Source organism: Dryobates pubescens, chromosome 25 (genome assembly GCF_014839835.1).
Source record: "Dryobates pubescens isolate bDryPub1 chromosome 25, bDryPub1.pri, whole genome shotgun sequence".
In the NCBI taxonomy this organism is placed as follows: Eukaryota; Metazoa; Chordata; class Aves; order Piciformes; family Picidae; genus Dryobates; species Dryobates pubescens.
The window spans coordinates 8196813-8224535 of NC_071636.1; the positions used below are offsets into that span (position 1 = coordinate 8196813).

The 27723-nt window shown below is 43.3% G+C and overlaps 1 protein-coding gene across 9 annotated transcripts in view; it reads right to left on the reverse strand.

Annotated features, from left to right (window-relative positions):
- The window catches only part of PITPNM2 (phosphatidylinositol transfer protein membrane associated 2), a 141263-nt gene that overhangs the window by 96281 nt on the left and 17259 nt on the right, over positions 1-27723 (reverse strand). Inside the window, exon 1 of one of the 9 annotated variants that reach the window (XM_054173140.1) lies at positions 24429-24446. The exons of the other annotated variants lie outside the window; for them this stretch is intronic. The gene's annotated coding sequence lies outside the window, so the exon portion shown is untranslated. Of the gene's footprint in view, positions 1-24428; positions 24447-27723 lie in introns of those variants that run through there. 9 annotated transcript variants of the gene reach the window in all.

The window sequence follows — 27723 nt, forward strand, 5'->3', positions numbered from 1 at the left end:
ACAGCAGCACCTGTGTATGCCAACAATTTAACCTCTATGACGAGAGGATCACAAGAGCCCTACTGACAGCCCAGTAAAAAACATGCAATCATTTCATCAGAAAGGTGAAGCAAGTCCTGAAAAAGAAGTGAGACACAGCAGGACAGAGGAGGACTACATCCAGCTCTGCAGAGCCCTTCCCACTTGCCTCTCACTGAGAGCTGGGGCACCAGGACGGGAAAGGAGTCCTTCAAAGGCAGGAGCTGCAGCCAGATCAGGACACAGCTCATTCCAGAGACATTTTTAGCACAAAGAAGGAAAGGGAACACTAGCAATCCTATATTGTTGCTTCCACTCAGCTTCCAGAATTTAAAACTCTGTAATGATATGGTTCCTGGAAAAGTATTTCTAACTGAATTAGAGGACATGTCGTGAGCACACCCTTGGCAGCAAGACAAACCCCATGAGGAAAGACTCCTGACTGCATGACCCTGTCCCTCTGTAATTCAGTTGCATGCCTCTTTTAGAAGATGTGAGAGGCAGGTGTTTTAAAAGCATCCTGCTCCTAAGTTTGCGTGTTGGGTTTCTCCTTTTAAGTAGCAAAATGAATTGCTGTTCTCTCTCCTTTACCTGGTTGTGCTGCTGAGGAGGCCCTTGCACCAGAGCAATGTTCAATTAAAGATGAAGCATGGACTCAGTTTTCTTTTTAGCAGGGAGGACAGAGACTCCAGGGAGCTTCACCCTATGCTAACTAGGCTTGGCATTACCCAGACACGCTTGCTTAAGGAGTTTTTATGCAGTGAGAGAATATATTTTCCACAGTGACAAATACTTTATACAATTGTCCAGACTAAAATACCCATTTGACAGTAGATTCAATCCATCCTTGGATTCATTCATTCTCTGAAACATGCCCTTAAAAGGAGAGTTAGTTGTTCTTTTGCATTAAGCAAAGCTGTGTTAAAATGTTTGTTTCCAATGGAATAGGGAGACAGACATCAGGAGGAAGCAAGCTGTGTCTGAAGAGCAGAATTTCTGGCAGATGGGTCAAGAGCAGCAGCTGTGTTCAGAGAAAACACATACATCTTCACATACTTAGGGCTGCCATTTCAAAAACATCACAAGAGACAGTTTACAGCAAGGGAAAAATGGATCATTTTTGACCACAGGTGCCAGGATACTATTCTGAACATTTCCAGTCAGATGGATGTATCATTGGGCAGGAAAAAGGTCAACATTAATGAAGCTGTATCAGTTTGTGACAGTACCAGAAATACCACATAGAAGTTTGTATCTTCACTGCAGTGTGATCACCACATGCATGAGAACAGCCCTCACTTGCTCAAGTTCAAGTTGAGCCACTGCTGTTCTCAATCAGGCTTGATTTTCCTCAGCAGCACTGTGTCCCTGCGCACACCAGGAGTACATTTCTCTCCTCCCAGGGAGAGGGTTGAATTTACCTACACAATGTGCAAAGGATGTAAAAGGGAAGAATCAGAAAAGTGACATGTTTTGGCCTGTGTCCTCGATGTGAAGCAGGTGCCTAGTACAGAGATGACCAAAGAAGAGCAGTTAGAGCCAGGTGAGATTGAGATGACGGAGTTTGTGCTTAATATATTAATAATCAGATTTTACAGCTCTCACCACTGTCTGCAGCAAAGTCAAAAAGCAGCTCCATAGATTCTCTGCAAGTCAGCCAGGCAAGCTTGGTAAAGGTAAAGGGCTGCTGCTGGATTTACTAAACTGTGTCACGGAAAGAGCTACAGATGCCTTATCATCACTGAAATGTTACAGAGATAACGTCTCTGTGTGTTAGCTGCCTCCTGGAAACGCAGCTAAGGGCACTTTTATGCTTATTCTGCATTGAAAGCAGTGTGCCACATCTTTTATGCTAACAGAAGTTCCAGACATCCAGCAGAAAATGAGAGCATCAACATTACCACCACGTATTTTGGATTGCCCTGACCTCAGCAGGCACTCTCGAACCCTTTTTTCGAGATATTGTAAGTGGATTTTTCTCCCTGGGTAGGGCCAGGGAGACCCAGGTATTGTTACATGCAGAACAAGTAATGAATTTACCAAATCCCTTATGCTGGTAAGACTTAAAATGCTGTTCTAAACGTGCTACATGGTCAGTAATTAAATAAGCAACAACATTGTGCTCACAGGATTCTTCCAGTGAAGGACTGGAAAGCACTTAAAGAACCCTTTACTATGCAACTGTGTAGGTCCAGCTCTGTTCTTTCTTCCTGGTGAAGGCTGAGAATAGCACTCCCATTTCAGAGGAGCACTATACAGGTTAACAGCACTCTTTTGTTTTCTCCCTTACAGCTCAGGGATAGAGAGGAACACGAAGTGCAATGTGAACATCTGGTTTAGCAAACACACACAGGAGGGCTGCAATAAGAGGAGGAAGAGCATTAGAGATAATCATGTCAAAGACAGAGCCAAGTCCTACGAGCCTTTTTCAAGTGAGTGCACTAAGGATTACTCCTGAAAAATTAGTGTGTTGTAGAGAAGAAAACAGGGCAGCAGAAGGATAACTCAGCAACACTGATTATAAAGGAAAATAAATCATCATTTCTATTGCAGGTGCCCTCACAATCATTTCCAAAGATTACTCTCCTGAAAGCACCTCTTCAGCCTGGTGAGATCAGCAGGATTCAGGAGGAGATCACTTCCAAGTGCCTAGCTGACCTTAATTCTGCAGTGGCAAGTCCTGTAACAGAAATACACTCTTACCCTCACCCAGGCCAGCAACTAAAGAGCTGACAAGCAGGAAAACTTATTTGCTTCATCACATATTCAACAGGGTCATCTCTCCTCAATTGTTAGTCTGAAGACTTGGTCCTTCAACTGTTTTCTATTTATGCACATTGTTCATCTCTGTGCGCTATGCACTTGTAAGCATTCACAGGCCTTCAGATAAGACCTGCTCTATTCATAAATAGCAGAACTCAAACAGAGCAAGATCCCAGCATTAGTCAGAGCTATTGAGAGAAGGGAAATTAGATAGCAGGTACAGAGAGAAAAGCTGAGCATGTGTTACATATTGAAATGACACTGACATTTCTTCAAAGCCTCATTGGGTTTTTTTACAGTTTGAGGAGTTTCATCAAGGTTTTGGGGTTTGGTTTTTTTTTGGATTTGGGGTGGGTTTTTTGTTGGGTTTTGTTGTTCCTTTTTTTGGGGGGGGTTGAGGGAAGGTTGCATTTGCAAAGGTGAGATTCTTTCCAAAAATGATCAAGCAGCTGTTACTGTCACAGTGGGAGAGAAAAAGGGCAGGGAGAGGCTGAATACCATATAATTAATATCCAAGCTTGCTGTGGAAGAGCAAGTATGGCTAAAAGGAGCAGAAAAGTCAGACTAGGAAAAAAAAAAAACACAACACAACACATACACAATGCAGAGTTTAGATCCTTACCATACAGTCACAAAAGACAGATTGCCCAGAACAAAGTACACACAGATGAGGAAGGATCAGTACAGGTGAGACGTGCTCGCACCAAGGAGCAATCCTCATATCACTCTCCACTGCTGTGTGCTCAAAGAGAGACATGAAGGGGTCCACATGTTCTTGATACCTGGACCTGGCAGAAGGCATCTGCTAATAAATCCCTTATTTATTAAGAGAATTCTCATCATAGAATAAAAGTTACACCCACTGGAAATCACACATAGTGAACACAGTATCTAATAAATACAAAGACAACTCAAGAAATGTATGTTGTTGTATCTTCCTAATTCCATTTACCTCATTAGCATTTTTTTCGTCTTCTGTTGAGATTTTCCCCCCTCTTAACTGGCAAATTGCATTATTGCTCCACTGTTGTTTCCAGGATTTTTTACCTCCCTCACAGTCCAAAACTTAACTTGCCACTTTAGGATCCAAACCTGCAAACACATATGCAGGCAGACAGCTTTCCTGAACCTGAGGCTACAAGCGTAGGTAGGTAGCACAGTCCTGTTTTGTGCTGCTTCAGATCAGACAAGAGTGAAAACCAAACACCTACCCTTTAGAGAAACTCTTTGCTCCACCAACTATTTGGATTGAAACCAGCTTCTCACAGCCAGCCTCTGGCAATCCACTACTCCCTTCTTTTACAGGACAGATCCACTTGCAGGGTCACACTGCACTGCAGACACTTTCCTTCCCAAGAGCCCACTCTCAATTTCATCCTTTGCTGTACCTGGACAGGACAACCTCTCTTCAGGCTAAAACCCACATAAAACAGTTACAGGTTGAAGAACATGCAGGAACAGCAAAATAAAACTAGCATTTCTGACATTATTGTGCTGGTGAGTCATCAACTCATTCTTGTCTGTCAGCTCCTATAAAGGTCAAGATCTTCAGAGGCAGCTGAGGCCAACAGACCCTTGACAAGGACAGCAGCCAGGCTTGGACCCAGATGCCCAGAGCGGGAAATGCCTTTTCCCGCCTTTAACTGTTAACTGCCACAAAAGCAGGAAGGGATCAGAGAGGAACTTCAAGTGACAACATCCTTCCCTCCAGCCTCTTTCCCAACTGCAGCCTCCACCAGGAGACACTCAGTACACAAATTCCGTCAATATTTTAGCCAAGTCAAACTCTGCCAGTCAGTTCTACCCCTCTAGGGAAACAGCTCTTCCTCCATGAAAATCCAGGGTTTAGTTTCTGTCCCTGGTTTACTCCAGATTCAGCAAATGACCTTTCACAGCTCAGCCAGAAGCTCTGCCACAGGTGGCACATCTAACAGATGCCCAGACCCCAAGTAACTGCAGCAGCAGATCAAAAAGCACCATCACACTGACATGGAACCACAGGGGCAATACAAAACACAGCCTGCTGCAAGCTGAGGCAGGAATGGTTCAGGGGACTTGTTTGCATATTTCACCCTTCATTAAGATCCTGTTGGCTGGGATGCAGAGAAGGAAAAAAAATCAGGCATGTATTTGTACTTAATGGCATGGACTACACAGTAATTTGCAGACTCCTATATCCAAGTGTCACATCTATCATTTGTATTGAATACATGCTTTAGTTCCTTTATTCTCACTTTGCAGTTTTTCTTTCCTGTGGTGATCCACTGTGTTCTTCCTATAGTTTTTGCTTCTCCCCTACCACGAGCTCTGCTTGAACAATGTTTTGCAGAACAGAAAAATCTCACTCCTGCTGAAGCCAGCTAGATCAGACTCCTTATTCTAAGGAAGCAACATTTAAATATAATAATAATCTTTCACAACTCCGAGGTAGGAAAGCTGGTTATAGACAATGCTAAAAAACCTAAGTCAGCAGGGCCCAAGTCAAGTTTCTTACCCCTAAAACCAGTTTCCACACCAAGCCACTCCCCCTCACCCCCACCCCCCACTGCCTTGTAAATTTAGATCACCCAAAAAAGAACCACCACAAAGGGAATGGAGCTTGTTCAACGGCCAACAGGGTTTTCTCCAAGTGGGATCAGAGGTAAAGCATTTAAAAGTCTCCTTAAGAAAGCATCTGCTTTTTGACGTTTAAGTGACTTAATGCTTTTTGAAACAAGGACTGGTAGATCCAGGATACAACTGGAAAATTGCTCTACTGGTGCTTAAAACCTTGTGGCCCTAGGAAAAATCATGTTGCAGGATAGGCTTTCAGTGACAAGGTCTCACATTGAATAGCCTGAGTTTTCCTTTGCTAATTATCAGAAGTCAGTGTTGGCAAGGGACATTAAAGGTTTTTCCGATGGATTCAATAGAAGATTGCTTATATGAGCACATTTTGAAAGGGCAAACCCTTCTGCCCCACCACTCTTTCACTGTTACATTTAAATACATTAATATTTTAATCTTATAAAAGCATAAGCAATTTATCTTGTCTTTAAAAATACATAAGGTGGGGAATGTGACCATTTTTAGAAAACAGTATCTACAGAAACATTTTAAGTCGACATAAACGTTTCAGTATCCCCAAAGAACACAGAAAATCCATCCAATGTCACAAGGGACCAGAAATTTGGGATGTCCAAACTGACACCTTTTAAAAGGAACACAAAGATAAACCTGCAACCACCTACTAATCTGAAAAGACAGAGGAGAAAACAGACTTCCCTCACTTCAGGGAAATATTTCCTTCCATGTTTTACAATAAGATAAATAATAATAATAATAATGGTAATAAAAAAGAGACAGAAGGAGACAGACAGACATCTGGGTTATGTTCTAAATGTAATTAGAAGCCTGACAACAGGACAGAATAATGTCAAACAAATTACAAGCAATGTGTTTTCATTCACAGGGTGACAAGTCAACAGGCAGTCAGTTAATTTTAAGACTGATTATGTACCAACTCCTTAAATAAAATAAACACACTCAAGTACACATAAAGCAACAGGGAGTCAAAGCACACCATTGATTTCCCTTTGGGCAGGGCTGAACATCTCAGTTGTATCTGAGAAATGAGTTTGAGTATTTTAGTGGGGGTTGTTTGTTTGTTTTACCAGCAGCTGCCACTAATTCCTGGGTGCCCAAGCCAGCATGCCTTGGATCTCAGCTGAGCATCCTCAATCATCACTAAACACCAACACAAGTGTATATAAGCTCATATATTAAATGACACTACATAACAACTCCCACTCAGAGCTCTGCCTCAGACAATAACTTACGGTAGGAAAAGTCAAGACAATAACTTATGGTAAGAAAAGTCGTAGGATTCCCAACAAAGGCTTTTGAAGACCAGCATCCTCATGCTGTATCAGTGACTCCTCTCCCCTGGTGCTCCAGCACTCAGAGACCACAGCTTGCAGACAGTGAAGGGCTTTGCTCTCTGAGCTTTGGGACACATCCAGGGGATGACTGGCACAACCCCTTCCCACTGAGAGGCTTGTAAGCATCGGGTTTGGGTGGGTTTTTTTGTCAGTCAGGAGACAACCCCACAAGCGGAGGGGTATCTGCTGGCCGAGAACTGCATGCTCCCAATCAAAGGAGCTGTTAAAACTGAGCAGCGATGGTGGAAACAAAAACACTTCTCTCCAAAGAGAGGTAGCTCTGCCAAAAAGCTTTTCGGAGTAGACCAAGCCAGAAAGGCTTAAAAGTGTTGCCTGTGACAAACTACAGACTGAGCAGGGACAAAACAGCTACAAAATATTCCACATTACTCTCCACCCTGAACTTTAGAGTCCCACTAGAGGATGGTTCTGCTGTGTGTATAAGGTCCTAAAGGTGACTAAAAGCAATCCCTGTGCAAACTGGGATGTGTTCTTACAGGAAAGCAGTGGCTCTCCTCAGAGAACAGGCACCTCGTGCCTGACAGCCCATTTCCCAGCACCTGTACAAAGGGACCAATTCTGCTTCCCACATCAACACCTGGAGGAACCAATTTACACAAAGCTTCAATTTTCCATTTCTGAGGCAATTAAAAAAAAATAAAATCCAAAATCTTGATCTACTGAGTAACAGAAGGGGAAGAAGTGCAGCCTGGGGAGAGAGCAGTTGCAGAGGACAGCTCTTCATTTTCTTGCAGCAATAAGAAGTACCTATTTGTTTGAATGATGGTAGCTTCATAGGAACACCAGTGCAGAGCCAAGAGACGACAGCTATGACGTAAATAGAGGGGAAAAGCAAAGGAGTCAGCGCAAAGCGTTAAGGCAGCAATGGGACACGATGGCGAAGACGCCAGGCAGCAAGGAGAAACAACGCAGCAAAACAGAATGACAGATGAAAAAAGTGAGGTTACAAAAGCAGAACACACTAGAAAGGCACTTACAGGATAATAATCCTTGCCTCTGTTTCTAATTATATCTGTAACACTTAATGCTGAAAGGATTCTAGAAGGCAAATTTACTTTTTGTCCTCTGTGCCACTTTCCGTTGGCATTTGCCCCAAATGCCTGAAGACAAGAGGTTGGTTTCAGTATCTGCTAATGGGTGTATGGAACACTCCCTGAGAAAATCTGGAAGGGGCAGAGCTGGCCTGGCTAAAATCCCTGCAGTGGGGCAGAAACAAGCTGGGCAACCCCTCAGACACACACCTACCCTCAAAGCTTCCAGTGGAAATGCAAATCCGGCAACACTACTGCAGAAATTCCAGGCAGCTTCTGGTGCACGTTCTAATAAACCAGAAAACCAGGACCAGACTGCAAGTTAAACATCAACTCCAAATCCTTTGAATAAATATATAACACAGTTTAGGATGGGCAATGGTGAAGGCTGCTGAGACTGGCAGGGATGATGATAACCCAAGAGAACCTCTGTGCCTAGGCAGGAGCAGACATGAAAAGCTGGGGGAGTCATCTTGTTAAAATGTCTCTGGACTCTTTAAGTGGCTCTTTAGAGCTTCACATTAACCATGTAATATATCTACAAGCTTCTGGTTGTGAACAATTTCATTTAAATTAGATCTCTGAAACATAAATTGGCCCAAACTGCTCAAATTTGAAACAAAAAGGAAATAATAGGTATTAGATTAACCAAGTAAAGATACATCATTTTTAATTGTAGAGCTATACAGAGTAGAGTACTCTGGAGAGGAAAAAATACTTAGGTTATCTCCTTGGGAGTAGTAGTGCTTAGCTTTAATCTGGAGTGTTGTCACTCTACAGAGATGCAGCAATTTGAGAATTTTAATGCCATACGGCAGACTTCAAGAAGTCAACCCAAATTTCAGAACACTAAAGTCTGTAACAGTCAATCAGAATGTCCAAACATCCTAACTGGAATCATTTTAAGTTTGGAAACACACAAACATGATGAGAACTGCAGCAGCGCTACCAGCGCACTCTGAGAATTAAGGCTGCCATCTGAAGGGGAACATCTCAACACTCACTATCTGCTGCATGATTCAAAAGCCTGGCACATTTGCTGATACCTGAATCCCTCTGCTAATTAGGAGGAAGGAAAAGACTTTTGGGAAAGAAAAATTACACCAGAGCTGTTGTTGTAACAGTTCAGAATTTTTCCAGCAACGCTTCAGATGCTGCAGTGAGAGATCTTACCCAACAGCTTTCGGAGACAAGGCAGTAATAGTTATCATCAGCACCTTCCCCAACTCAGTGTGCTGAAAGCACACAGAGGGTAAAAAAAAAAAAGAAAAAACAAAACATGCAGCCCTGGAATAGTTAAGTGCTTGGGGAGAGGAGTTTGTTTGGTTTGGGGTTTTTCCCTTGCCCTCTTTTCTTTTTTTTTTTTTTTTTTTAATTACTGATAACTGAAACAAACCATAAAACCAGTCAAAGAGCACAGCTTCCATAAACCACACCAGCCCCCGTCCCCTAGCAAAGATAAACACACTTTTGCAAAAGGACAAAACTTCTCCAACATGTTAAGCTGATATTCTTGACATCTCCCAGCCTCAGTGTGAATAACACGGCTGGAGTCTGAGACACCCCATCATGAAGATACGAAGGCCATCACACGCCCAACCTGACTGCACTGGGAGGTTTGTTACACCAAGAATATGCCTATTTTTTGGGAAGGGCTCTTTCAGCTGGTTTCTTAACCAGGAGCTTATGAGCAAAGGGCCTCATTGCTCTCTCAGAACACCCAAAAGTCAGAACCCAAACTAAGAACAAGTGAGAGCCAGCTTGAACCTCGGATGAAAATGAAGTGGTCAGAGGCAGCTGACAGGACGAGCAAACCAGCTGCTTCCCACAGCTGCTGTGAAAAACATCAGTGCCACTATGTTGCACCTGCAATTATTTTAAGCAATCAGCTTTTGAAAAACACCCATTCCTCCTTTCTCATCACAGTACAACTTGTACTTAACCTCCCTGTCACTAAAGAAATATTCCATCTAAGAAAGCAGCACAGTATCAAATTAACAACCCAACAAACAATACCTCTACGTTGCTATGCCTGTTAACCTTTGATTTACAACCATGGGTTTGTCAGTTTTGTTTTTTAAATTAAGATGCTTATATCCTGAAGGGTAACAAAGTTCACCCTATTAAATTAACATCTGCTATAAATAATGCACTACCAGAAAGTCAAAGAACATTTACAAAGCATTAAAAGCAGGTGACTGAGCATTAAAGAGTCTTGCTCTGAATAACTGAAAAGGCAAAAAGATAATAAGCATCCGAAAACAAAACTCTTTCTTTGCACACATTTTTGGGATAACAAGAGTCAACTCCAAGTAATTTGCTTTGTGTTTGCTGTCAATAGAGAGCTGAGCAAGACAACTGCTGACGTGGAAAGCGAAGGCTTCCAGGGACAGCTAATTTGTTAACCTCATGTGTAGGTTATAACACTCACTGATTCCCCAAGGCAATTTTCATTAATAAAAAGTTTCCAAGATCAGTCTTTCTCATTCCTTAGCCCCAGAGGAAGCTTTGCTCAACACTCCTGGAGACCAGTCCTGCCCTCTCTCCCTTTTTAAAATGGGAGAATCAGATTCAACCATTTCTTATGCTCTATGAGCACAGGTAACAGGAGAAAATGGCCAGCAGATCATATGGCATTGGCTTCCCTGCCAAGGGGGCCAGAATGTGCTTAGTGCACATGTGGTATCTTTTGATTTACATGGAGCTCACTGCTATCCTATTCAAGTGCCCACTGTCACTTCTGCACCATTTTCATAGAATCATTTCAGCTGGAAAAGACCTCCAAGATCAAGTCCAACCATTAACCTAACACCACCACAGCCATCAAACCATGATGGAAAAGGAAATAAAAAGCATAAACTACCTTCTGAAACAAGCCCCCTTTTTTTGTGCTCAAGTCCTTGGTGATGAAATACCAAAAAACCCAATTGCAACAAGAGGCTCAGACTGCTGCTTTGGACTCTAATGGCTCCAGAACAGCAATTAATGCTTCTTCCCAACTTCCTAACTATCTCATAATGCATTTATCAAAAGCACATTACACCAGTGGACACAGTCACTCTTTTCACAACTCTCTTTGGACACTAGCAATAAATAAATTCTTACATGGTCCAATTTACAAAAAAAAAAACAAAAATAATTTCTCTGGGGCTACTTTGGTTTGAATGCATTGCTACACCGAGTTTTGAAATGGAAAATGGGTAAAGACCTTCAAATACAGTAAGAAAAAAATAAAATAAATAAATTCCTCCCCAGAACAGCTCCAGGATGCTGAGTATTTCTTAACAGCTAGGGGAAGGAAGAAGAGGAGTGTTACTTGAGAGCTTTGTTTTTAACACTGAAGGAGGAGAGGTTTTGACAGCAGAGAGGCTATTGTCAAGTGCATTTGGACTCATGTCAAATTTCTGCCTTGACAAATTGGACTGGGAGTCCTTTCACAGTGAAAGTGCATGAGAGGACATCACACGCAATGCAGAGCCATTTCTCCACCTCAATGAAAAGCAGAAGGGAATTACAGAGCTCTCTCTCTTCCCTTTCCTCCCATCCAATTGCCTCCAACAGGCTGCAACAAGCAGAGCACAGCAGCATTCCACAGGGACACATTCAAGGATGAGAGCATCCTCCCACTAGTCCCTTACCCACGCAAACCCCACTATTTTATTGTGGGGAATACAAACTGTGGCTGCCAGCTGAGCTCCAGGAGGAGCAGCACATGTGTGAACCTCACACTGTGTAATGACTGCTACCGAAAGTGCAAATGCAAGTGGGTGAGTATTGGCATGAACCATGCAGAGCGTAGCTAAAATAAGGGCAAGCAATATGCAGAATCCATAATATCCTCTGCACCTGGGTAGCTCAGGGCACTCCAGCCCAAATATGCTTCAACCAGAGGGAAGATAAAACGGTGAAGATGCAAAATACACATGACCTTCCTTACCACTTTTTTCCACTGAAAGAGGTTTTGTACTAGCCATCCTGCAGCAACAGTTCGAAAGATTTTAAGGTGGAGATAACTGGGAACACACTTCCCTTTCTTTAAGCATATGAAAGATTATTTTAAACCAAACAGGTTCTCTGCTCTAGCAAGGATCCTAAATCTTTGTCATACTCGGTTTCCGCCACACTCTTCTCTCTCTTAACTGCTACTGTGGGGAAAATTTGGCAGTTTAAACACAGGACTAGTATTAGGTCAGTATTCAAGCCAGAACTAGCAAAATCCATTTCACATAAGGGATGCAGACTGTTTAGCATCTCTTACAAGTTAATCCGTGGTGTTTACTCCTGTGGTGTAGAAGGTTTTACACTGATGAGTTCTGACTGCTCCTCAGTACAAGGAGAGATGTGGGCAGAGCCTGACCAGGACTCTCCAAAGCATGATTCTGCCCCTTCTCAATTTCAGCGTTCTCCGCAAAAACCACACATTTTCTCTAACAGCATCAGAAAGGGAGGTAAAGCAGCCAGGAAGCACACAAAGGAGCTCTTGGGTTTTTGTCTCTGGGTTGCAGGGGGTGAGGGGGAAGATTTGTCAAGAAACCTTCTAGAAACCCTGGGGGTGAAAGGAAACTACTAGAATCAGCTAAATGAAAAGCATAATTCAAATGCTGACATGTACTTCACCAAGCTGTTCTTTAAACTACATGGGAAGGAGCTGCACCAACTGCCACTTAAAAAAGAAAAAATGTTTAAAAAAGAAAAGGAAAAAAAAGAAAAGCTTAGGTACAGTATTATCCAGAAGCCATTCCTGAGGCCTCCATCCAGAAACAGACACCCAAGTTTTCATTCAATAAGGTACAGCTACGACAGAATTACCTCCTGGGTGCTAATGGTCTCTTAGTAATAAACAACCTCTTTAACTAAGGCGAGAGAAATGCATTACAAAGGAATTTGCCACACATTTCCTTCAATAAATCCTTCCTCCATTCACTGCTTCCCAACAGGAGCTGGGTCTACCCACTATCATCACCAGTAATTCTCTCCCAGCAGGGGGAAAATAAAATAAATAAATAAATAAAATCAGACCATAAAAATCTCTCTTTTATCACAGGAGAAAGTTATTAGGAGTTTTCATGCTGCCTGGCTGATGTCTCTACTGGCTGACGGTCCCCTTTTTCTTCATTAACTGCCTGCAGAGGGAGAAAGGAACAAATGCTGATCATGTAAGGTGCATCCAGAGACCCAAGGTAATCATACTCATTCAGTTTTATTTATAGTAACAAGATTTTATTTCTTTGATTTTATTTACACTAAGAATAGGTCCAAAGGTTCCTGGCAAAAGTATCCTGTTAGGGCAGCTGGGTAAGCTGCCATCATGCTGTGCCAGGCATTTCCCTTCTGAACCACCTACTCCTGGCACATACCAGAAAAGGCAAAAAAAAAGTGAAAAAATGAAATTCCCCTCTACTTTCCCAGAGCTCCTGACAGTTCCTACCTGCTTGGTTTGTCCTCTGCCAGCTCCATGTCATTGCCATCTCCAGATTTCTTGGCCAGATCCCTACTCCAGCGCAGCCAACTTGCTTTCTAGTTAAGTCAGAGCAGAGGGACTGACTGCAGAAACCCCAGAAGAGTCCTTGGTGGCATTGTACAAGGAGTGCACCTAACAGTCTCCTACCCAGAGCTCTGAACTCCTGGAAACACCCTTTATTTCCAGATTTTCCCAGCACACATGCAAGAGAGGATGTGCCAGCTCTCTCCAGGACCACTCACACACACCAAGTCCAGGTGGTGACAGAGCAGGACCACACATCACATGCCTCAGCACCACATCTGCAGCAGGGTAAACACACACCAGCACACAAAGCCTCCCAATTATAAGACCCCACTGCCAGAAGAGCTTCTCAGGCGTAGCAAGGAGTTGTGGGAACAAACACTGCCCAACTCAGAGTCCCTTTCACAGGGCTCCCGCACCACTCCTTTACAGGAAGGTCAAACCGATCTGGAGAGAAGTGGCTCAGACTAAGCTGGACTGGTCAAATCAGCCCCCACAGGGAACAAGGCAGCAGCCCTAGGGCTGGGCAAAAAGCTGCTAAAGCAGGGAACGAGGCATATAAGGGAGTGAAACATATCCTGAGACTGAGGGAGCTGGGTCTCTTTAGTTTGGAGGAGACTGAGGAGTGACCTCATTAATGTTTATAAGTATGTAAAAGGTGAGTGCAAAGAGGATGGAGTCAGGCTCTTTTTGGTGATGTACAATGACAGGACAAGGGGCAATGGGTGGAAGTTGAGGCATAGGAAGTTCCATGTAAACATAAGGAAAAATTTTATTCACTATGAGAGTAAGGGAACACTGGAACAGGCTGCCCAAGGGAGTTGTGGAGTCTCCCTCTCTGAAGATATTAAAAACCTGCCTGGATGCCTTCCTGTGTGACCTGGTATAGGTGATTCTGCTCTGACAGGGGGGTTGGACTGGATGATCTTTCGAGGTCCCTTCCAATCCCTAACATTCTGTGATTCTGTAATATTTTCCTTAAACAATGTCCAGCTAGAGAGACAAGCAACTTGTCTTCCAAATGCATAAACTTGTTCCTCATAAAAGTTTACATAGACTAAAGGAACTGATGCCAATAAAGTGTCGTGGCTTCCTACACCCAGTCCTCAAGGGAGTCCCAGCAAAGCTTTGCAGGCAGCCAAGCAAGAGCTTGGAATTGTGCTGCATCCCATCTGAAGAGGGGGGAAAATTACCTGCTGGCAATCAGAAGCATCAAACAGATATTCAGGATATATTCAGCCCCAAATCAGAAAAGAAAAAAAAAAATAAATATCATCCATGCTTGTAAGCTGGTCACACCCTTAAGCTCCCCAGAGAAGTTTTACAACTTATAAAACCCTCATGATTCATTTGGAAGGAAACCACATCCTGTGCTGCAGCCACGTAAGTGTAAGGTTTCACAGGGAGGAAGGGATGCCTCAATAAACTGGACTTTGAGGGGATGTGTCAAAAGCACTAATACATTTCAGGGCTCATCTGCAAACACAAGAGAGTGAAATACAGAAGAGTTTCTGCCCCATATCCACAACACACTTTATGTAGAGCAAAGCACACTTTATTTATACAGAAATTTTCTTTTCCATGTGTATCACTTAGCTGTCCATTATCAGCCCCAAACAACAGGGCACCAGAGACTAATGAACAGCATAAGCAGGAAATACAAAGATGTGAAGCAAGATTTAAAGCACAAATGGCTCAGGCACTCTTGTATTTTACAGGAGGTCATTCACTGGGCCTTCATACTTCATTTATCAAATTACAGCTGAATTGGTGCAGTCATCCTGATTCAAGAAACCATCATGCATGTTTTCCCCTCAAAAGGGGAAATAAATACTTTATCTGTAAAGCACTTTGCAGCAGAGAAGTTCTGAGTCCTTCCCTGGCACTTTGCCTCGTCAAAGCACCCAGGCAGGCAACTACTTACCCTACAGATGGCCTTCGGAGGTGCAAAGAAGTTAAATGTTTTGCCCATAATGGCTTGGGCAGTTGTGTAGAGCCAGATCTCAGATCTGCACCTCCTCCCCTGAGATGCACCTGACTGAGCCAATTACCCATGCTGCTACCTTTAACGAGTGGGGTTTTATAGCCTCCATTTTTCTAGTGCTTTCCTTGTCATTATAAACATCCCAATGTTTGCTCACAAGTTGTTCCATTAAAAACAAATATGCTGCCACTCCACGGCAGTGGAATTTGCTGCAGAAAATCATCAGGAGAGCAGCACCGTCTTGCCAGCCACCTGCACCACCTCCCCTCTTTAACTCAAACCCAGAGGCGTGCTACAATTACATTATTCCAGCAAACAACCACATTATTATGGCCACAGCCACTGTGATTTAATAATTTAAACAAAAGACACACACAATGATAGGAACATAGTAAGTAGCACAGCACTTCATTACAGCTGAGGACCAGTATTCACAACCCCTGAAACCAAAGATGGTCTTGAAAATCGTACGCCCCGATGCATCACTTCAAAATTACAACTTAATCATAGAATTTTCAGCACAGGGCCTTAAAAAAAAACCACTGATCATCTTTTGTTGCTTTCCAGGGTGAAGAAAAGCTCCAAGAGATAATAAATCATTTAATGCATTGGCGGAAGCAGCTTATTTATGAAACAGGATTTGCAATGCAAAAAATGAATCACGAAGCATCACCTTCACACTTCACCCTTCCTCATGCACTGCTATTGAAGGCTGTCTCTACAACTCGCCCACAGCCTCCTACAGCAGGTCAGTGACAGGGACAGTCACCCAGTCCTCCATCACCCGCCTGTAGGGAAGGGTTCATCATGCTCTCCGAGCTATGCAAGGAATGAGCTGAAACACAAGGCAGCCACCCAAGTGCTTTGAAAGCTCTAGACCATGCCGTACGGAGAAGTTAATCTAGCAAAAATGCTTTGGACACATAGCCCCAGCCCAAACACAGATCTTTGCCAAGACTGAGGACAATATGTTATTAACTGAAGTTTAATTATATCCACAAACATACATTTCTAGCTGAGGCATACAACCACGTCTCCGTAGATTTGTTTGTTCTTCTAGCTGGCCCATTAAGAAATTAGTTTTGTGTTCACTTTCATAGCCCAGACCACACATTTATCTGGTATTAGATTTCCTCCTGTTTTGTTTCCATAGGAATTTTACTGGTTTCATATTAATTAAATTATGTTGGAAACAGACAACACTTCATAAAGGACCCTCTAATCAGTGGCTAATAAAGGCAGGCTGCAACACAGCATTTATGTAACACTGTTAAGGTTCTTTTCACCAGACAAAGCACAGCTCCAAAGAACAGCCTATTGCCTCTTCACCCATCAAGTCAGGAAATTAAGTAGATCTTTAGTAATATATTTGTGGTGCTCTGAATTAGGCGAGATTGACTTCCAACAAGTACCATCAACAAGAAAGAAGAATCCATCTCCTTGTAACATATGGACAAGGTATTTTTCTTTCAAGAGAAATTCTGCAGGAAGAATGAGTCAGCAGCAGACACCCAGCCAGGTCTCTACAGCTCACCAACACTCCCTACATGGGCTTCAGCGCAGAAACCTGCCCACCGTCAAAGACCCAAGTCTAAGAAAGCCACGTTGAATGGCTGCCCGCTCTCCCCAAAACAGCCAGTATAACCTGACTTGCCTTGGAAGCAGCACAAAGAGCTCAGAATATTTTCTCTTTCCACACTCTTTCAAGTGCATCGCCCGTACGTGCAGGCGAAGAGCACGCGCTCTGTTCTAATGGATGAGGCAAAATTCAATTAATGACACTGATCTTTAAAAGTCAGCAGAGACTGCAGAAATGGCTCATTCGGGAAATTTTTCTTTCTGAAAGCTTCCGTGCACTGTAATAAAGCAACTATTGCAAGCATTTATTTATTAATACAGAAAGATTTATTTATGAGAGATCTGCAATCAGCTTAACCTCTGAAAGCGCAGCTTGATGTAGCTTAGCCCCTGGCCAGAGTTTCTCCGCTGCTTTTACGTCAGGAAGCTGCATCCATTAGCCCAGGGGTTAGTTGAGAATAGCCCAGACAACACCTCAGCACTCGCTCAGACCTAAGGCTGCCAAAACCAGTGGGCAGCCTGCAGTCAACCCAGCCCCACTTTCATGCCAGGCTTTGATACCATAGAGGGGAAGAGGCAGATTGTGCAGGTAAGGAAAGCTGGTAAACGGCACAAGCAGGGGGTGTGTGATGGTGTCCTTGAAAGGCGATGGAGAACTACCATTTTCCCTGAAATCAGCATGGCAGGCAGAACTACGAAAGGCTGCTAGTGCAAGGTAAGTTATCCAAACCCTGCTTTTCTGCAGGAGGAAGGCCAGTGTCAAATGGCCACAGCTCTGAAGATGCAATGTCAGCACGTGTCTCTTCTTGGCAGAATGTTGCCCAGAGCTGCTAGCAACAGGAGGGTTGGCAACAACAGAGACACCTGATTTACAGCAACCATACTGGTAAATTAATATATTTATTCATAATACAGACCAGCTTATGGTTAAAAGACAGGGAAAGGCACAGGTAGCTATTTCATGAGGCAGCCATTAAGACAACACTAAGAAGTGAGGAGGGGAATTCTTCCCATGGCTTTGCTCTGTTCTTCCGTTTCACAAAGCCCAGGCAGCCAATAAAAGCATATTTTAGGTCTTCAAGGAAGCAGTTCCACATACCACCTAGACTCTTTCTGTTACAAGAGAAAAGCCCAAATGAAATAATTGCCTAGCTCCCCAGTATCAGAACTCTTGTCTTCTCCAGTTTGTCCTTTATCACTGGTAGAGAGCCATGGTGAGAATGGTAAGATGCAGTACAACTGTCTAGAGAGACAGCAGGTATTGCACTGAACATACCACAAAATTCAACACAGGCTTTGCCAACACAGAGCAAGTACAGATTTAAAAGCAAGGGCAGTTTTTTCCACCAGCGGTAGCTCAGGATCATGAAACTGTTTCCTGTAGTCCCACCTCCTGAACTTCCTGCCATCCTGTCTGGGGAGGATGCCTTTGTCCCTGACCCCAGCCTACGTAACACAGCCTTCCACTCAGCCATGAGCTGTAACAAGTCTGTCCAGCAGTCAGAGCTGGGACAGTCCCTTCCCTCCATGTTATCAGAAGCTGAGCTCTGCAGAGCTGCAGTGTTCTACCCACCATGACCTTGTGAAGGGACACCCTCCATGCCCTGCTGTTTCTAGCTGTTCACAATGAAGTCATTGGTACCAGGCCAAAATTGAGCATCCGTGCCCTCAGAACACAGGGAGTGAGAGAACTGCTCATCCCTGCCTCTGACACACACCAGCAGAATCAATGACAACAGATGACCTTTTGCATATTAAGTATGCATGAGGAAAAAATCTGTGATGTTAACATTTGTCATTGCTGAGACTCCCTCAGGCACTCTTCTCTGAGCCCCAGGAAACACAGCAGGCTGCTCAAAGCAATGGAGACCACAGACCAAATGGCCGACTTGAGAGAAGGAAGAAATGGCTCAAGAAGTCTGTTTCACATGCAGAAGAAATTACCAGAACAGAGAGGAAGTACCATTGGGAGAGAAAGTACCATTTAAAAAGTCCATGTGAAAGAATGGCACCAGACAACTGCCCAAGAGACTCCACAGTCAATACAACCAGCTGCCAGCATAAGGCTTGCAGTAGTTCTGCTAGGGCTCAGGTGCTGCACTTTCTTATGCAGGCTACAGTGCTTTGGGGCACTAACCTCCACCATCCATGCAACTGCCTCTCTGCTGAACAGCTCCTCAGCTCCATGAACTGCAGAGACACCCTCGGTTGCTCCTGACATGGCCACAAAAGGCACAAGAGTGCTCATATAATCCCCAAGAGTGTGGGGCAGCAACCTCCTGGGGTGCTGGGGAGCCCCTTAAGCCACTCAACCCAGAGCATCTCTGCCTACATAGAATGGTAGGGTTGGAAGACACCTCCAGATTCCAACCCCCTTGCCAAAGCAGGATTACCTAGAGTCACAGAATCAACCAGGTTGGAAGAGACCTCCAAGATCGAGTTCAACCGATTGCCCACCCTAACTAATCAACTAAGGAACACAGTCAGATGGGCCTTGAAATTTCCTCTCCAGAGAAGAGAGACTTCTACTTCCATTTCACACAGTAGTTTCTCACCAGCACAGCTGCTGATTAAAGCTTGCACTGACATATGAAGACTCAAAGGCAAATAAAACCCCCTACACTTCTTAATCTGATTCATGCTTTTTTAATGACTGGTGTTTATATCATGTGGAAAGCCTCTTTTGCAGGGGACTACTTTGACCACTGCTGTTCATAAATATAAAAAGACTTGCTAATGCTCTGCTAAACTTCTCACTGAAGTATTTTTATCAGTACCCCCTTTTTTTTTTAACCAACAATAATCTAATTCATGTGCCTCTTATCTTAGCTATGAAACAGCATGTTCAATCCAAGATCACAGCTCATTTAGATAAATGCAATTGGGCACATCCAGCAAATCATTCCTGCTGTGACATTTCTACTATTGACAGAGTTATTTCCAGGCCCAGCATGGGCAGGGAACTGGGAGGACTCAGACACTTCAGCACAGGCACTTGCCCCTCACTGAGGATGCACACAACAGCCAAGTTTTCAAAAGGGACTCTACCTGAGTCTAGTCACATGTTAATAAACATTCTGGCAGCATTTCCTAGAAATAACCTTCAACAGTTACATAGAAACATAATCCATCAAAATAATAAGAAAGAAGATAACTGTTATTGGTAGACTGCGTTCTAGCTATATATAGGAGAATTAGTAGGCAAACTACCGGTCAAGGGAAGAGCTCAAATTAATTTCAAGGTTATTTTTTAGACACTTCTTTCATAAACACAAGCACTGCTGTCACAAAGTCTCCCTTTCCTTGCTCTTTGTTGGCTCTCCATGAGCTCTTAGGAATACAGCCAAACCTGATCGGCCTCTACAGGACTTAAGAGCACCAAGCAGAACCTAAGCACTTAGTAGGCAATGAGCTGAAGTGAGTCTCTTGCTCTAGAGCTTAACAGTTAAATCATCAGAACAGATTAAATTTTCCAATCAAACAAATGGAAAGGTCTCCTTCAGCACTGAACAGTTCCTCTTTTCTCTAGCACTCCATCCCCAAATTTCTTCCTAATCTGAGTAAATGTGATATTTGGATCCCCCTCTTTTTTTTTTTCTTCCTTTCTTTCTTTTTTCCCTTTTCTTTCTTTTTTTAATGAACACAACTACTGGGATGCTGCAGAAAGAGCAGTCAAAGGATTTTCTTCAGATACTCAGAGCACTCCTGATCTGCATATTGATTTCAACTCCTCATTCTTCACAAGACAAAATGGAGTCTGTCAATACATCTGCTGGTGCATCTTTCTCTCAGCTCCCAGCCAGCAAACCCATGCTCAGAGATGAATAAACTCATCCTGCAGAACATACTGCCTTAGTGAGACCCGGGACTCTTTGGACAGTGTCCATGTGAAACTGTAAAGCTGAGATGAAATCAGAAATGGTCACAATCATGTGGCCACTCCCATCAAAACACTTTTAGTGCTAGGGCTCAGCTGAGGTTATCTCACTGATAAGCTGCAGACAACACCCTGGGGACATTTGTGCAGTGTGCGAGTCCATGCACTGATGTTTCAAAGGACAGAAACCAAAACTTGGCTCTAGCATACAATTTCCCAGCACTGCCTCTGAGTGTTGTGTGAGATGTGCTCTGCTTAGCCTTCAGGAAGGAAGCTAGCCTTTGTTTAGAGGAATGTATGTGCTCTGTGTCAGTATATACACTAACAGTGGGCTACTGACCACTAACAATTTCACACCTTGCTGAATATCATATTTTCAGCCAAAAGAAACACTTCTGATTATTAAGACAAGATTGCTATATCAGAGACCCCAGAAATTAATCATTCCTGCACTCCACTAAGAATAGAATAGAATTAACCAGGTTGGAAAAGACCTTTGAGATTATCAAGTCCAACCTATCATCCAATACTATCTAATCAACTAAACCATGGCACTAAGCATCCCATCCAGTCTGTTCCTAAACACCTCCAGTGATGGTGACTCCACCACCTCCCTGGGCAGCACATTCCAATGGCCAATCTCTCTTTCTATGAAGAACTTCTTCCTAACATCCAGTCGAAACCTCCCCTGGCACAGCTTGAGACTGTGTCCTCTTGTTCTGGTGCTGGCCACCCAGGAGAAGAGACCAACCCCCACTTGGCTACAACCTCCCTTCAGGTAGCTGTAGACAGCAATAAGGACTCCTCTGAGCCTCCTCTTCTCCAGGCTAACCATCACAAGGTAGCCAATTTATGGATTTTCACATATTAATTTACTCAGGTAGAATCCTCTCTTCAACTCCTCTTTCCACCAATCAAGCATTATTGGGCCTGGCATGAACATTCAACTTACACTGCTCACCAGTCTGATTGGAGAAAGATGGTGGGAGTTCCATCTGAAGACCTAGGGTAGGTTCTCCTCAAATCTGTAAAAATCTCACTTTTGGCCTCAGTGGAAGTAGGATTAGACCTTAAACAGGTCTACTCATGACACAGGGAGTTTGAAATGAAGACAATACAAGGAAAGAGCACCTCAAGGCAAGATAGTTTCATCAGCTAAGGGTGTATTTGACGCAATAAAAAGAAGCTAACATCACCCTTATCTACATTACATCAAATATCTTTTGCTTCCAAAAGCCCTTAAGGCTGCAGAACTTTCAGTTACCTTCTCCTCCTTTATTTCCACTACCATTAATACTCTACCTTAGAAGTCTGCTGCCAGCCACTGCATGATGTCCCTGGATATCATGAATTAAATTCTCAGTTCTTCCGACTTTTTCCACCATTAGAAGGACATTTATCAGGTTAAGCCCAGATTTCTTTCCCTGTCTTACCAGCAGAGTTTTAGATGACTAATCAAAACACTGAATATATTTTAAAGATCTAGTTTTTTCTTCACTATTTATACTAGTCAATGTCACTTTGACACTATTCTGGCTTTCGACTGCAAAAAAACTTTCAGACTTAAATTCCCTTAATGTGAACATGCTCTCAGAAGCAGACAAGAGTGCTATTCGCTCCTCCAAGTTAGCTTCAGCTGTCACCAAAAACACAGTAAGCATTTTCCTTCTTGGGAACTATGTGTTCTTGCAGTTACAGTCAGTGGACCAGAAGAGTCTGGCATCAGAAAAAGAACTATCTGATTTCTTGGACTCGCTGCAGGAGAACCTGCCTTGGCCAGATACAGTTATTAGCACCAAGAATTCAGTTAAATTAAAGATGTCCTAGGCAGTGAATGTTGGCTATGGAGTGATCAAACATCCAGCCACTACAGACAGAGCTTTGAGTGCTCTTTAAAGAGTGTTTCTTCCTGCAGTTATAAATAACTGTGAGCAAACACTCACTTTGTAAGTTAGCATAAAGATTTTTCTGAACTGCCGTCCATGAATTCCTGACACTGCTTGCACGGAATGGGAAGCAGTCAGCAACTCTCAAGAACCTTTCATGTTTGTCTTCATTTTCAGTTTGTCCAGATCTGACAGTACATTTCAGCTTAATTCACACTGAGTGTTTAAGTCAAGGTCAAGCCTACTGTTTTCACGATGATGTGTATTGCCTCCTTTCCCTGTCATTTCTATTTCTGTACCAAGTTATGAAGAGTGCAATATGGCCTGAAAAAGCATCTGCACCTTCGACCTACCATGAGATACTGAACCTAGAAGTGCCCCTTTGTTAGGGAAGAGAGTGTTGTCACGTTCAAATGGATAAACCTTGTGTGACAACACTTGGATGTTACAGAGAACACTACCTCTGGGCAGCAGCAAAGAAAAAGTACAAAAAGATGAAGCACACAAACAGCCTTTCTAAAAATCTCTTCAAGGCAAGAGTTTTCCATACATCATTTCTACCATGGTTTCCACCTTTTGGCTTGCCACAAGCAAGCCCAGTCCTCAGGCAGAGGAAACATCACTGATAACTCCAAGTCTTCACTCAGATCTACCTCTACTTCAAATGGCTTTCTCTCGCTTCATTAGTGGTCCCTCTCCATCATGCTGTTAAAGTATGGTAAAACCAGGTCTGCAAGCACATGGCTTGCTGTCCCCTCCAGGAAGGGTCCTGCCTCCATTTCACAGGGAAGGTGCCAATGGGAATTCTACCGAAAGTCACTGTGAACTGCAGAGCATCTGCTCTATGCAAGGCTCAGTACAACCTTCTCTACAGAGCTTTTCCATGAGGGGTTGTGCACCAGGTCTTATTTTTAAAGAATCTGGGCCAAGTCATCCCTGCTGTAGCTTTAGTGACGTCAATGAGCTACAGCAGGGGTGAAATTGGGCCATTATTTTTTATGTCCATATGTCATGTGCCCATTAAAGACAAAAAAATGCAGAAGAAGATCAAGGAGGAAGAGAAAAGTTATTGAGTCAAAAGATTATACTGTGCAAAGATTAACATCTAGATGTGGCATGCTCCTCTTTTGTTCCTGCTGTACTTTTGTAAATGTAACATTTTATGGAAAAAGAAATACTTCTGTAGTGGCAAGGTACAATCTGTAGTGACAAATTAGATTCACATTTTGTACCCTGTTTTGATTTTAAAAAATAAAAAAATTAGAAAGATCTTTACCAGGAAAAAGCCTCTTCAAAACTCAACAGAAGTAAGTGACAGAGTTGCCAGTAACTGTTAGTTTCTGCACTGTAAGCCAGCATTAATCATACTCTGCATATCACCGGCCAGCAGTAAAGCCCAATGGACCTTGTGCCGAGTTCATTTTGTAGCAAATCCAAAGCATGATTATACAAATATCAAAAGCAGAAACATGAAACAGAAGTTTAAGACTGAACAGTGTTTTCTGTGACTATTCAAAGCTTCAAACACCACCATGAAAAGGGACACAGCTGAGGAGACCAAGCCTGCCAGATGTAGGACACCAGCTGTGAGCAAGAGCAGCAGCAGCCACGGCATTGATTCTGTGCTTTCAGAAGGCTGAGCTGTGGCGTTTAGCTTCAGGCAGCCTGTGTAGGTGCTTCCCAAACACCCTGACACAGACCATCAGCTACTGCCCTGGACTGCAAGCCACAGCTTAGGCCACCCAAATCATGACATGCATCAAAGCTCACAAGACCTATGACCAAAACCTCTCAACTCCCTATTTAAAAGCCCACTTAAGTGACATTTATGAGTCACCACATTCATAGGAATATAAATTACTCACCAATAAGCGTATAGAGTCGTGCCAATACATCTTTAAAGCTAGAGAGCAAATTCTTCAGAGCTGGCCAGGAACAGCACCAGATCACAGGAGCTTCATGTTCAGGGCCTCCACTTTGTAGATAACTAATTTCAGAGCTTGGTGAAGATTCCTTTGAAATCTTTGGCTAAAGCTGGGACTTGCAGAATTAGGGTCAAAGATTAAGTCTTCTTTCTAAATAGCTTCCCCCCCCTTTAATTCTTTTCCTCCTTTTGCATTAATGAGTTCTTTTTCCCACAATAACCCAGAACAGTTTGGGGGATTGGTTTTGGTTTGGTTTGCCCTTTTTTTTTTTTAATTTCTCTTCTCCCTCCTCCCCATTCCAGCACTGGAATCAAAATAACTTGAGATGGAAAACGTGTGACCTCCCAAGCCTTTATTTACAGTATCACAAACCACAAGGGAAGGATCTGTCCCAAGTTTTCCAGCTGGAATGGGAACGGCAGGGAAAAACGTGTCTTCATTTTTACAGCTGTGATAGCTAACACATCACATGGGAGTGAGATGAGGAGGAGGTAGGAGAGCTAGAAGCAAATAGTGATACCATGGAAATATCAGATGAAGAAGTCTCAGCCACACAGATAAAATCACATGACCACCTATGTGTGTTCTCCCCAGAAATAAACAGAGCTTTGTACATCCAAATGGAACTGCAAAACCAGTCTGGCACACATTTAATGGGGTTTCTTCTTGATTTCTACAAGATTATCAAGTACAGAAACCTTCTGGACTACACCTGAGTATGTATTAGTGCTGTGAGGATCTCTCTTCATGTCACTACCCCCTCAAATTACTACCACAAAGACTTCATCAAAAACAAGAAGTGCAGAAGCAGCAAAATCTTCCTCAGATATTCAAACAGCACAAACACAAATGAGCAAGGTTTAAAGCTACAGAAAGTTACTTGCAGCAGGAAACTGTCAGTTAGTTTGTGGTTACAACCACACCACTGTTACAGCTCTTTGCTCCTAGTTAAATACACATGTCCAAATAGTTCCTTGTATCTAGTGTTTCTGTTGCAGGAGGATGAAAACAAGAAAAACTCACCCATATTTCCACCAGGAATTTCACAGTGCCAGACTACAGAGGAGACTGTTTTGAAAAGGGATCTCTCCGTGCCTTTCCAAACATTTATGTTCTACACTGTCAGGTCTAACCCAGTTTACCTGTAACTACCTCCCATTCTCCCTCCCTTGCCTGCAAGCAGCTCCTCCTTCCATCATCGTGGCACTGCAAACAGCCAGGAGGGGAAAGGTACTTAAAAAAAACCCAAAATCATAGCACAGCATGGCACAGGCAGACAGGTCTACAGGCAAGGCAGGGACTGCTAGAAGGGCATCAGAAAGACCCAACTGCAAAGTAAACCTGGCCTTCCTTTCAAGAGGACACTACACAGTCCTTCAGTGATGTACACAAATTGTTTAGATGGGACAACAATGCACAAGGCCTCTGTGCCCAGCCTGCTTCATATTCTCAGACTGAGGCACCCTGTAATCCCACCTGCTTTCACCTCACCTATTTTCCCCTCTCCTATATATTAGCCTTTTGTACCATGTCAGTCTCAGTCTTTTCTTACTGAGAAACAGTCACTCTTCATCCCATGCAGTTTTCTGCAGTTGCAGGATCAATGGAAAACAAAAAAATGGTAGTTCAGTGCCCTGAGACAGCAAAAAGTGAGGTTGCTGAGGGACAGAGCAGCAGGCAGCATCTCCTCATTCTGCATCAGTCTCCTCCATCACCACCCATCACAGTTTCCTCCACTGCAAAGCTCCCACAGCCACACTTGGAACACCCCAGGCACTTGCATCTTGTGTACACACACAAACCCCTTGATTCTCCTTCATCAGGGACTGAGGGCATTATCTTAGATTTTTACATAAAGAATTATGTAATTTGCATAGAAATGCAAAATGTGCCCAGGTAAGACTAGAGGAACCTCCTCCCATCATTGAATCCAACAGTTTGGATTCAAAGCTCGCAGGTTTGGAAGAACAAAGGGCTGCACAGGGATACTGGCAGAACACAAGGGAAAATTACCCAGTGCCTACAGCGTTTTCCTGGACATTGCTATTCAACTTTTTGTTTTCACCAACACTGCATTCCCTGACAAGGTTTAAAACCCATTTTTCTCCCTACGTTCCTTACCTGCCAATCCAGGGACGTTAGCTGCTCTCTAGTGACGCAAGCCACACGGATTAATTTCACTCCAAATCAGTTTCCCTTCATCTGCCCAGGAAATTAATGACCACTTGAACACCTCTCTTACCAAGGAGAGGATCCTCAGCCCTGCTAAGTCCTTCAGGCAAGTGAAATGAGTAGAGTCACAGCCTCAGGGCAAAGCAAAGCCCAAGCATTACTAGGGATTGCATTTCTTCCTTGCTGTTATCACTCACTCAGAGCCACACACTCTCCTCTACAACAGCCTATGTGGGAGCAAAGGGGGAGTACAGGATCGAAAGCAAGGGAGGTAAAGCTCTCGAGGCACAGGAGCACAAATTCACATGGCAATTAATGCCTCCACAAGCATACACTGCTCTGTTAAAGCTGCTGACAGCAGCTTTTATTCCCAGAGAGACCTGTCCACAGCTCTTCCAGAGAGCTGTGGTGGGCAGAAGAGAAGCTGCTGGGTTCTCTCCTGAGGAAATCAGGTATCCCACAGAGCAACAAGTCACAGCACTGGGAGTAACTGGAAGCAGCCTACCCAGGCTGATCCTGAAGAGAGAGGCTTCCGGAAGGGAATCAACATGGGGAATGAATTCATATTCATTGAACGCCAATTTCCTGACAGGAGATAATTAAGGTATCCAAGTCACCCTTAGATTTCAAGGATTTCTGCCAAAGATACTGCATGTTAGTACGGGGCTGGTGTCACTGTGGTTTCAGTGTAACTGCTGCAACCCTGAGGTATAAATCCAGAGAAAATGAAAACATATTTCAGCCTGATAAGTGAACAGTCTCAGATCCTCAGTTCTTCCCAGCAATTCATTGTTCTTAAAGCAAAAATACAGCATTTTTTGAGTTTTAGGATCCAGCAAAAATGTAAAGCTGCTGTACCAGAGTATCACTTGCAAAGAGAAACATTTGGTAGAGTTAAGAGTTATAACCACTTTTTCTGATAAAGGAAAAAGAATTTAACATTGAGGACTGTAATGGAGGAAAATAAGAAGATGCAAATCTACAGTCTAAAGGCTGACACATCACCTATTGAAAAATTCCTGTTCAGTCACCAATTTTGCAGGCAGACTTAGCACTGATACAT